The sequence below is a fragment of the Protopterus annectens genome, chromosome 7.part0 (genome assembly GCF_019279795.1).
Source record: "Protopterus annectens isolate FY-2018-M chromosome 7.part0, PAN1.0, whole genome shotgun sequence".
Taxonomy (NCBI): domain Eukaryota; kingdom Metazoa; phylum Chordata; order Ceratodontiformes; family Protopteridae; genus Protopterus; species Protopterus annectens.
In genome coordinates, this window is record NC_056739.1 from 1511638646 (window position 1) to 1511652142 (window position 13497).

The window sequence follows — 13497 nt, forward strand, 5'->3', positions numbered from 1 at the left end:
ATATATTTATAAATGTTTGATCTTTGTGTGGTAGTTTGCCAACAAATTTCATATTTTACCTTTCAATTTCTTATACTTAGTGATAGTTCCTTGTTTCTCAGCCTTAATTTCTTTTTATTAAACTAGAGATAAAACAACTGGAATCAAGATCTTTAGAAAAGGGTAGGAGCAAACTACATGGGAAAAAATGGGAACTGGAGCAATACATACAGATAAAGAATGAGGTTTAAAGAAGGCAGGACTTAAATGAGCTATGTAATGTTTGACTGAAAATGATTGGGTGGATTATAAGTGATGTACAATGTTTGCAACTGAGCGTGTGTCAGTAGGGTTTGTGATGCAAAATGGTAAGTATCATGCAGCAACTGGACAGGTGAAATCCTTGATTACAGTCAGGGTGTCCCACAGGGACTTTGTCCTAGGCCCTTACTTGTATAGATTGTATCTTTCAGACCTTTTTCATCTCAGGTGTTCTACTGCCTATATGCAGGTGACCTGAAATTGGGTAAGCTGATTACATGTGTTACAGATAAGGCATGTCTGCAAAATAACTTGGCTAAATTGATCATTTGGGCACAGGAGAATAATATGCTGATAAATACAAAAACTAAGTATATGTGATTTTGGGAGACATATATTGAAAGGTGAATATTTAATACAGCACACAGTGATTGAACATGTAGACTCATTTAAGGACCTGGGTATATTATGGGTAGATTCAGCTATGAGTTTTTCTAATCATATTAACCAATTGCTTAATGATAGTTATAAAACTATAGATTGTATAAAAAGATTCATAAAGTCTAGGAAATCAGAAATAATGAAGTCATGTCATTGTTTGTTAGTTACATTAGACCCAAACTTGAGTATGGAATAACAATATGGAAACCCTATAAGAAAACAAGCATGAGTAAACTGGAAAGAGTACAGCAGAAATATAGCAAGGGCATCCATGGGTGTAAAAATTTAAGTTATTATGAAAGACTAAAATATCTGATCTTGTACAGTGTCTCTTATAGATATCTAAGAGGAGTCCTTATTTAAGTATATAGGGCATTTACAGACAACTACCTCTGGGAATGTTTGGGGTTATCAAAAAGTACTAGAGAATCATCAGATAACCTATGCAGAAGATTCTATAGAAATGAGAAGTGTACTAATTGGTTCTCTGACAGCGTAACTGATGCATGGAACAGACTACGTAATTACATTAAAGCAAGTACTAGTTTAGATATTTTTCAGAACAGCCTGAATACTTATTATGGGAAAAGGTGTTGTGGTATATTGGCAAGCTAGAAGGGCTTTTAATGCCCGTGCTTGAAATATTTGTATGTATGTAAATGCTTGTAACTAGGATTGTATCAGTGTAGTTGGTTTTCATTTATATAAATGTATGATTGTTTATGTTGTATATGATGGTTTAATAAAGATGTGTCTTTTTAAAACAATTAGCAGAAGCTGAATCATTTACGTAATCCTGCTTAGGTTATATGCTATATAGCAATATATGTGAAGTATAATACTTGTTAATGTTAATTTGTTAATACAGTTTTATTACATTTGTATAAATGTAAATCTACCTATGTCACAAGTGATAATTCAATAACAGTGTTAAAAAAGAAGCTCTCTTTTTCCTATTATACAGCCTGCTCAAATTATAATTCAACCATACTTAGAATTTGTTTGAATATAGTGCTCTATAGCAAGTTGTACCAAATATGCTATTATACAATAGAGATTCTATATTATCATAGCCACCACTAAATGACTCAGCTATCTCCACCCAATCTCTACCCAATACAAATTTTGTTTCAGATCAGAAGGACAGATATTCAGATAATTCTAGGCAATAATAAATCCTTATATTTTCAATTAAAGCCAGCTTATCTGTACCTAACAAGTCTAGGATATTGCTACTTTGAGCTGATTCCAAAATCAATACAGTAATAATATGATACATAAAAATCTCATTAAAATCTCTTTCACTATTATTTCCACCTTCATTTACTTGCCAATCAGAGATAGTATAATTAAAATCACCTATACATATCAGATTTCTATAATCTAAATTCATATTTAATATAGACAAATAATTATAGTGAGTATCTAGATCCATTGTACAGCACCGATGATATAGGATTAAGCAGCAATATTCCATAAGCTTGGACCATTACAAACTTCAGTTCACCAATAGTGTTTGTAAATTTACAAGAAATTTAATTTCTAATCCTTGAAGTTATGCTGCCACCCCTGTTGCTTTGTCATATGCTTTCAAATTGTTATATCCTGGCATTTTTAAGTCAGATGAATTGCATGTCTCAGTGACAGCAATAAACTCATATCCTTCAGAAAGCGCAATAAATTGTAACTCATTTCCTTTGTTACCCAAGCTTTGGGCATTAAAATATAAACATATTAATGATCTATTAAATTTCCTGTTTCTATTGCACACATGAATCAGGTCATGTGAGGCTTTAAAAATGTCAACACAATTCACTAAAATTTTTGACAAAATCTTAGATCCATAGTTATTAAGATGAACTCCATCCTTCATAAACTTTTTAAAAGCATAGGCATAGTTTCCCCAAATTTGTATTAATTTAATATTGTAGATAAAATAGTCTTGTCTGACCAACGTGACCTAGGAGGGATTACATATAATGCATACTCTAAATGTAAAGTTTCAAAATATAGAATTTTATCAATAATTGCATTTTCATCATATTTAATGGTACCTACCCAAAAGCATTAGTACCTCCCTGCAAACCAAATTTAGTATAGGTCAGTTTAACCCCTAGTTAACCTTGGTAACAAATCTAAAACTTCAACCCTGGTAAAGAGGATGCTGTAATACAGTCTTTCTTCAGTGATAGACTATTAATACATTTTAATTAGGAATCATTGACTACCAGAAGTTTTAAATAATATCCCTTTCCATTCTTATCTCTTATGGCAATAAAACCAGGCTCTTCACTGTGTTTATTAATATATTTATCTTCACTAATTAACTCTCCTGAAGCTCTTCTTTTAAGCTTTCTTACATATGAAATATCTTAACATCCTTCATTGTACCCATTTATGCAATAACTAATAACTAATAACTAATATAATCAGAACAAGGATTATGTGAAATGCTACCAGTTTAAGAAGAAACATATTTCTGAAACATTAAAACAATCAGATTTGTTAATACAGGAACTTTCTATTCCCTTTATTATAGCATGTTCTAAGTCACTTACAATTAACCCTGGAAGAGAGGGCATAATCAATGAGTTATCTACACAAAACTTTAGAATCTACCAAATTTTCTTTCCTACTCAAAAATTTAGAAAAAGCATCATTTGGCACAAAAAATTAGCTATTCAAAAGTGGGAATAATGTTTAAAAATCAAAAATGAACTAGTGGCTCTGCATTCGCCTTCAAGGTTCAAAGGTTTTAAGCACAGTCTTCTTATTTTCCTGGTTAGGGGTCACCACAGCAGATCACCTGTCTGCTAATGATTGGCAGTGAAGTTTTATGGTGTCGAGTTGCCAGCCCAGCGCCCAACCTTCCACAGAAGGCACACACACACACACACACACACACACACACACACACACACACACACACACACACACACACGCGCATGCACGCACGCACACACATGCACACACACACTCACACCTAGGGCTAATTTGGAGTGTTCAATCCACCTACAGCATGTCTTTGGGATGAAACCGGAGCACCCGGAGAAAACCCATGCGACCATAGGGAGGACATGTAGACTTCGCACAGAAGGCACTCCAGCCGAGGATCAAATCAGAGAGCCGCTTGCTGTGAGGCGACAATGCTAACCACTGAACCACAGTGGCTGCCCGAAGGTTTTAAGCACAGTAAAGCACTTAAATAGTTCATTAATTAGAACATTACTAAATAGAGCAACAGAATAAAAGAATGTACCAGAAAGCATATGAATTTAAATGAAAATGTAAAGCAAAAATAACTCACTTGAAACAAATGAGTTCACAGAATAAAAATAATTATATCAGCAGTAATAATAATAAGAATAAGCCAGTTGAATACAAAAATACACATATCCTAACATTTATGAAATTAGGTTCCAAGATACTTCCAAAGCTGTTCTATTAAATATTTCATACGTAATTCATTATTAAGGCCCTTTGGTTGCAAAGTATCATAAGTGAAAATAAACCAAGCTTCCTTCTGTAATAACATATCAGAATGATCTAAATATAAATCAAAATGTGTCAACACATACATTATAAAGAACCTCAATAAATTTGAATCACTATTATTATATTTGAAAACATGATACTACAGGGCTGGTAAGAGAACTATTTTTGACATATCTTTATTTGGATAAAATATTACAACCTTATATGATGCATCGTCCCTCACACATTAGGGATATCAAGCATTTCCTTAAAGAAATTAAGTGTATTAAGTGTTATAGTGTTAAGAACAGTTATAGTTCAGCACAAAGTCCCAAATAGGAACACCCTCCCCAATAATTAAACATCACGTACTTTCAGTGTTGCACAACTGAATAAAATAACACAAATCAGAATTTTTTCACCTGTGTCCTTAAAAGAATGACCAGAGAAGAGTTCACAGCACACCAAGTATTGTCCCACTTCCAAAGAAACCCAACCCTACTTCCCTCAATAACTTGACTGGTCACCTTAACCTCAAATATCAAGAAGTGCTTTGAGAGGATTCTGAAGAAACATCTATCTGTGTGTCTGCTTAAGTCCTTCAATCCACTCCAGTTTGCATACCAGACAAATAGATTGACTGCAGATGCTATATCAGTCACACTACACCTTGCATTAAAACACCTAGAAGGGAGGAACAACTACGTAAGGATGCTGTACATCGACTTCAGTTCTCCGTTCACCATTGTGATACTAATGAAACTGGTGGATAAGCTCATAAAATGCAGGATAAACAAGCACCTATGTAACTGGACTCTTGAGTTTCTGATTGGTAGACCCCAGTGGACATGCACTGGAAACACCTCTCAATGATAGTCCTGAAAATTGGTGTTCCCCAAGGTTGTGTGCTTAGCCACTTGCTCTTCACCATCCTTACCCATGACTGCACTGCAAAACACAAGTCAAACCATATTATAAAATTCGCTGATGATACCACAGTCATGGATCTCATTAGTGGTGGAAATGAACATAACTACAGGGATGAGGTGAACACTTTGATTGCCTGGTGTGATAGGAACAATCTGGACCTGAATGTTAATAAGGCCAAAGGAAATTATTATGGACTTCAGGAGAAAGGCAACAGTTCACCAACCACTCACTGTCAAAGGGAAGGCAGTATGACCTCTCCTGGGCTGCTAACACCAACCATATAGTCAAGAAGGCTCAATAGAGGCTTCACCTCCTGAGTAAGCTCAAAAAAGACAGGCTCCCACTGTCTGCTCTTACCACTTTTTACAGGGGAGCTATCAAGAGGATCCTCACTAGTAACTTCATAGCATGGTTCAGCAACTGCACAGTTCCTGAGAAGAAGAAACTGCAGAGGGTGGTGAGGGTGGCTGAGAAAATCTTGGGCACAAACCTCTCTTCTATTCAGGAGCTTTTCTTTACAAGAGCAAGAAAGAGAACATATAAAAAACTAGCTGATTCTACCCATCCAGCCCACAACTGGTTCTCACAACTTGTGTCTGGAAGGAGGTACCGCCGCTTCCACTGTAGAACTACCCGATTCAGGAACAGTTTGTATCCTACATCTATAAGACTTATTAACTCAGACACCAACCATAATACCTGATACATTGAAGCCTCTTTTTTTATTTAATCCTGCTGCTCTGAGCAATTACCACCAGCATTACTATTATGCAATATAATGGCTGTACTGAGTCATGTTGAAGGTTAACAAGTGCAATATGGTAACTAAACAGCTGGTATTCACTTGTCTCTATTTATTCTCTATCTTAACAGTGTAGGGGTTTGGTGGTGGGTATTTATTATTTATCACTGGATAATGGGTATTGAATGTGTTTATGTAATGAGAACTACCTCTTGCATGTCATACGTGTTATTTTCTTTCTTACGTTATTCTTTGATGCCGCTGTATCTATATTATTTGCACTGTATTTCTCTTGTGAGCTGACATTTGTAATTTTGTTTAGGCTGCACTTGTGTGGTCCTAAATGACAATAAAGTTTCTTTGAATCTTTGAATCTTGAATCTTTGAAGCACCACCAAACACCAGAATACAGTGTCTGTTCAAGAGAGGAAGAATTAGAAGTTCAGCACACCCCCAAAAAAGGAAGACATCCCCCTCATTAAACAGCATTCAGTTTCAGTGCTGTAAAAATAAACAAAATAAAAATCAAAGTTTCTTCACCTGTAATCTTAAAACAACAGTCAGGGGAGAGTTTACAGCAGACAAAGCACCACCAAACAGCAGAATACAGTGTCCGCTCAAGACAGGAACAGATATAGTTCATCACACATTAAACAGCATGTAGTTTCAGTGCTGTACAACTAAATAAAATAGAAAAATCAGAGTTTCTTCACCTGTGTCCTTAAAGGACAACCAGGGAAGAGTGCATAGCACACGAAGTACCACCAAATACCAGAATATAATGTCCACTCGAGAGGAGCAATTATGGTTCACCACACAGAACCAAATAGGAAGACATATCCCGTGTTAAACAGCATGCACTTTCACTGCTGAACAACTAAATAAAATAAAAAAAAAATCAAAGTTTCTTTGTCTGTGCCCTTAAAAGGTCAGCCAGGGAAGAGTTTGCAGCACACCAACTCCATTAAATAACAAAATATCAAGGCCCAGCAGAACAGAAGTGAAATCAACATAAAAGGCAAGAGGGACAATCAAGGAAAAATACCTGATGCAGTAAACAGACACTGTCTGGAAGGGCATTTCTTGCATTGGAGGGTAGCAAGCCTTAGCTATGGCTATATTTATGGGAATGGTGAGGAATTCTGACTCTATGATAAGTGATTTAAATGGTATAAGCCAGGCTAATACTACATAAGCCCACATCACATTTCATCCCCTAAATTTTATAGTCCCCATGTATACACCACTCCCACTTGTTAAAATCAGCTATCAGCTACCTACAATGAGTATAATTTGATAATTTCTTTTCTTTTTTAAGGGTATACATATTTACACATATTAAAGTATACTCAAATGATCAACTAAAGATGGACCCCTGCCCTCAAAAAAAAAAAAAAAAATATATATATATATATATATATATATATATATATATATATATATATATATATATATGACTTTACTATAATGTAATAACTTTCTCCTTTTCACTAAAGTGCCTATTGTATATTGTACTTTCTTTATTGTCTCTAGATATTTCTGTTAAATTCTATGTAAAACTGATACTGTACCTGTCAATGTTGTACTTGTTTTATTGGAGCTTTTCTCCCCGGGCCTCTGCTGAAAATGGGCTCATACACCCAGACGGACTATCCCGGTCAACAAATGCAAAATAAAATAAATAAATAAATAAATTTGTTGGAAGGAAAGTCTAACCCACATAACATGGCTTATGAACAACATTGTGACACTCAGACTAGGCATGATATCCACAAAGCAGTGTAGTGGCAAAGTGAATCTTAAGTGCATAAGGTATGTGAAGAAATGTGATGTTGTATGTGAAAGTAGCTAGCCAGTGACAACATCCTGTGAAATACATACGAAGACAGAGAAAGAAATAGGGGGAGAGAGAGAGTATTCACATTAGATGACTGCATAAAGAAAAACATTAATCATAAGCAGTTTACACAAAAGGTGGGAATGATGCACAAAAAAAAATATTTTTGAAGATTCTTGTTTGTTATCATGACATAGTACTTACCTGATGCTATAGCCTATTTCACAGTGCCATGTGGCTTTCAACTTCACTCTTTTACAGATGTATCCTCCCTTACATTTATCGTGTTTGGTAGTATCAGGGATATAATCCAGAGGGGCTTCATTCAAGACACCCACAAATATACAGGGGTGTTCAGCCAGTTTATACTTGCCCTGAAATTCATGGCAGCAACTCCAGTAACTCTTTTGAAACACTCCCTTGAATATTTGGCTTTAGGGAATGCTCAAGGTTTCTTTTGCAATCACACTGATAAAGGAATGTAAACCTGAGGCAGCACATCTCCTTGAGTGTAAATTGTCTTAGAAACCAGCACACAGAGTCAATCATAGAAATATGAGAGTTTTTGTTTCTAAAAATAAAGTGTTAAACCACATGGTGGTAGTTATGAAGAATCATGTTACAAACTGGGTAGATTTACACTATGTCAGAGGTGCTGAACTCTATACAGTGTAGTGCAACTGACAAACGTAATTTTCTACTGATAAGAGACTAAGCTACATGTCACCTACAGGTTAGGTCATATAGCAGAGGCTTGATAGTGCACAGTGACATATGCACTTTCTCTCACCCCACCCTCACCCCCACAGACACATTTGGGTCCCATACTCCTAAAGCATTATATATTCAGGAGCATTTTGATATCTAAAAAAGCTAGTGTCCCATTACCACTCCTTATTTCACAACAGTACTGTAAACCGCGGTGGTGCAGCGGTAGCATTGTCGCCTTACAGCAAGAGGTTCTCTTGTTCGATTCTCGGCTGGAGTGCCTTCTGTGTGGAGTCTGCATGTCCTCCTTGTGGTCGAGTGGCCTCTGAAAGACATGTGTGAATGGATGTGCCTTTGCTGAAGGTTGGGCATCACGCTGGCAACTTAGCACCATAAAAATCTACTGCCAATCATTAGCAGACCGGAGTTCCGCTGTGGCGACCCCTAACTGGGAAAAGACAAAACGACAAACAAAAACTGTTGTGTAATGTCCTCATTCACTCTTTCAACCTCATATACATATCTCCATTGCCAATGTTCTGTTTTGGACTTAAGATGCCCCATAATACAACCACTGCACTGATCCCCTCTTTTTTTATTTGTTTTGATAATCATTGCTTGATTGGTTAATGGCTAAATAGGAGGTGTTTACCAGCCCTTGACTATATAAACCTCTTCAGAATCTAATGTATCCATGTTCTGCAGCATTCTGCTGGACTATCACATCCCACATTAATGAATAATATGTTCCCTGCTTCCAGTAGGGGTTTGATTTATGGAGCACCATATCCCTGGCTGGCATTGGAGGCTGAGACAAAAATACTTGGGTTATCATCACTAGATTTTCATATTTGCATCCTACTATCATATCCTTTTAAGCTATAAGATATAACTTGTATTCACACCAACAAATGGCAGGTAATGGCAGAAAAATCAGATGAAAGATAGACCACTACAGGAGGTAATTGCAAACCAATGCAGTATTTTTACAAGAAAACCCTGTGGACAAAAGCAACTTGATACATATTAAATGGCAATAGAAGATGAGCCCCTCAGATCTAAAGGTGACCAGAATACTACAGGAGAAGAACAAAGGGAAAGCACTCATAGTGTTAGAGTTTATGACATGGATGAATTAATTACAGAAGGAAATCCATTTGTTGTGGTGTTCACAGATGAAATTCTGATGCTGCAAAGAACTACATTTCTGGAAGTTGGAATTTCAGAACTATGAACCAAGGCAAACTTGAAGTGGCTAAGGATAAAATTACATGAATAATAATTGATATCTTGAGAATATGAGGCTTAAAATTAACTAGAATAGGCCATGATACAGAAGACAAACACTGAATCTTGTACTGTGGTCATTCATCTTGAGATGAAATGGAGTAGCCTTCATAGTTAATAAACGGATGTCAACATAACTTATTGGTTACAACCCAAAAAATAACAGAACAATCTTCATCATGCTACAAGGTATCTCATTCAACCTTACAGTGAAATAAGTTGATGTTCGACCTATAGATGCTAAAAAGGAGGATGTCAGCCAGTTTTGTGAGGATCTGTAGAAACCTTTGGAAATAATACCACAAAACAATGTTAACAGTCATTATACATGACTGGAATGCTAGAGATGGTAGTCCAAGTGCAGATGGAATAAGGAAGCAAGGTTGTGTAATGTGAAATGTATTCAGTTCATGTCCATACATTCACTCCTGCAGTATTCATAACTTTCGGAATTCCCATGGAAGCCTGTTGTCCAGCCAGTATACAAGACTCCCTGTTACATTTAAAAGGTATGCCTGAATGTCATTCAAATGCTCCTTGTGTACCGTAAGGCATAAAGGTGATATTCAAGCTTACCATAAACAGAGCTTCTTTGCCGCCAATCCGACATGTTTTTCACCATCATTCTGTTTACCTATGTCTGTTTTCCCATTTGAACACATTTTCTTTCTCCAGTGATTACCTACACCTGTTTGCTGTGCAGATAAGTGCCCATTGTTTTTTTTTCTTGTTTTTTTTTTTTTGTGCTCCTTGAATTTAATGTCATTCAGGAAGGGTAAATGACAGTGTGAGAGACAGATTTCCTATAGAGGCCACCATGATGTGTCTTTTTTTGTCTAGGAGTGTGCCATGACCATATGTCTTGTTCTATTTGCCAGGCATTCATTCCAAAAATGTTTTGCAGTAGACGTTCTTCCCTTTCCTTGTATCTTGAGAACCAGCATCTTAAGCTTCTTACTAAAGGTACAATGGATGGAATCTCCTGCCCCAAAGGCCCACCATTATGGAAAAAGAAGGTGAAAAAGGTGCAACCGGAATATTCCACTGTCCAGCCTCTGCCAGGTATTTCCCCTGAGGTCATTGCAAACTTGGAGGCTCTCCAGGCTGTGTTGTCGGATTCCTCTACTGTGACTGTGTTGGAGGCAGGTGAGGTTTTGACTGGCAGCACATCTGATGAGGCTTTGCAGGCATCCATCTCAGACATACAGGGGGAACCATGGTTGATTTCTTCTGATGGACTTAGGAGGTTTCCTCAGATTTTAGTTGGGGAAGAAGCTTCTGCTGCAGTTCTCAACTGCCGTCCTGGGTCTGAGTCCTCTCAGTTTTTTGGAAGGGACAGTCCCTTAAAAAAGAAACAAAAGCTTAAGCATGCTTCTTCTGCTCCTAGGGATCCTCAAAGTGAATGACAGGCTTTCAATTAGGGGCTATTTTCTGCTTTAATGTCTTTAAAACCTCCTCAAGGAGTTTCATTTCCTGCTCCTCCTTGGTCCTCTACTCTCCTTAAAAGGTGTAAAGAACAGGATCCTTCTGAGACCGAGTCAGATTCTGATGATGAATCCCTGACTAATTCTATTCAGTCATATGAGGAGGAATCTATTAGTCCTGATGATCTTTCTGAGGAAATTTCCTTTGGGGAAACACAATCTAGGATGATGGATTTTTTAAGTGGGACTGTACTCAAGTTCTTGATATCTAAAGGAGGTACTATGAGCTACTACAGTTGGCATCTCCTAAACAGTTGGCTATTCATCCTGTCTTGGCTGCTTAGCTGGATGTTTTTTTCCAATGTCTCTCATGCTCCTTATTCTTTACCCCCTGCACCCAATCAGCCTGATAGGTTTTATAGGGTGCCTGAGGATTGTTTTTTTTTTGTATAAGTGTCCTGCTGCTGACCCTTCTGTGGTCTCTGTAGCCTCTGATAAGCCATCTTAAGTGCTTCCTTTGCCCAAGTTCTTGCCTTCTGACAAGGACAGCAGAACTATGGAATGGCTGGGTAAGAAGGTATATAGTTCTGCTACCCTAGGTTTTAGGGCTAGTAATTATCAGACCCATATGTCTAGGTATGTGTTGGCTCTTCTTTCTCAGGTCTGTCAACGTATTTCTGATTTTCCTGAATCTGAGGGTAAAACTTTTGTTCTTTCCTAGCTAGGGACTTCCTCTCAAGTCATTCATCATTCCATTAAATGTAGTTATGATGCAGCAGGTGCCTCTTCTAGGGCAGCTGTTTTTGGTTCCATTATGAGGGGATATTCTTGGCTTAGGCTCCATCCTCTACCTGATGATAATCAAGCTAAGTTGATGGATGCTCTCCTGGATTCTAAACTTTTGTTTGGGGAAGCTGCTGCTGCTGGTTTGCTGACGTCCCTTAAGGATAAGGGTAAGGTTTTACAGGAGCTTAAACATGTTTTTGTTTCTCCTGTGCCTAAATTTCAGAAGAACTATCCCGCTAAGCCTGCCTTTGTTCGTAGACATTCCTGCCCATCCACTAGAGACAAGAAGAGTGGCAAGCAGACTTCTCTTGCTAAGGCTACTCAGTTTTCACAGTTTCTGAAGCCTTCCTTTCCAGACAAAGCAGGTGCTCTATGTCTATCCATCTCCTGCCAGCCACATTTCCCTTTCTGTCTGCCATTCTTTTTCTCTTCTTGTTTGGCTTCAGATCACTCAAGATTATTGGGTTCTGCCGATCATTCATCAGGGGTACTTCATGATGTGGAAATCCTGTCCTTCTTTTATGGGCATTCCTCAATCTCCTTGGGAACAGCTTTCCTTTCTCCCAGAGGTTTTTCAAACTCTCTTGACTGAGGGTACTATTCAAGAGGCGCCTCTGTCCCAAAAGGGGAAAGGGTTCTATTACAGTCTGTTTCTAGTGCCAAGAAAAGAAGGTGCTTGGAGACCTATTCGAGACTTCTTTCATCTAAGCACTTTTTTAAAAGTGCCTTCCTTTTGGATGATGTCTCTTCAGATTCTGTTTCCTCTACTGCTCCTTCAGCCCTATAAGGTGTCTCTGGATCTCAAGGATGCTTATCTCTATATTCCAATCCATTCTCTTTTCAAGAAGTTTTTACATTTCACTGTTTCTTCATGGCATTTTCAGTTTTCTGCTTTGCCCTTTGTCCTTTCTACTGCCCCAAGGGTCTTCACCAAATGCTTTTCTCCTGTGATTGCTTTTTGCAGACTTTGAGGGATTCAAATGTTTTCCTTATTTAGATGGTCTGCTGATTCAGGTGTCCTCCCCAGAGACTCTCTTGCAAAATCTTCATTTTGCCATTTCCCTTCTTCAGACCCTAGGGCTGACAATAAACTTCACAATGTCTTCTCTGACTCCTTCTCAGGATCATATTTTTCTGGGTTGCAGGATTCAGTCAGTGCCTATGATAGCTTCTCTGTCTCCTTTGAAGGCCTTAACTCTCATTTCTTTCTTTCACACTCTTCTTCCTCTAGCTTCCATTACTGTAAAGGAATTTGTGAGAGCTCTGGATTTCATGGCATCCATCATTCTGATGCTCCCTCTGGCCAAACGTCACATGAGAAAGTTTCAGTGGTTTCTGAAGTCAGTGTGGCTTCAACATGCACATCCTCTAGACTTTGTAGTTCCTCTTCTTCCTTGTCTCAGACAGGAACTTCACTGGTGAATTCAGCAGTTGTATTTGAACCCAGGGATCCTTTTTCATCCCCCTCTTTCCTCTCAGGAATTGTTTACAGATGCTTCAGACATGGGTTGGGGGGGACTTTTGGCTTCCTAAAATTACAGGGGGTGTAGCTGCCTCGCCAGCAGAGGGAGCACATCATCATCAAGGAGATGAGAGTTTTTCTGCTGTCCCTTCAGGCCTTTCATCCT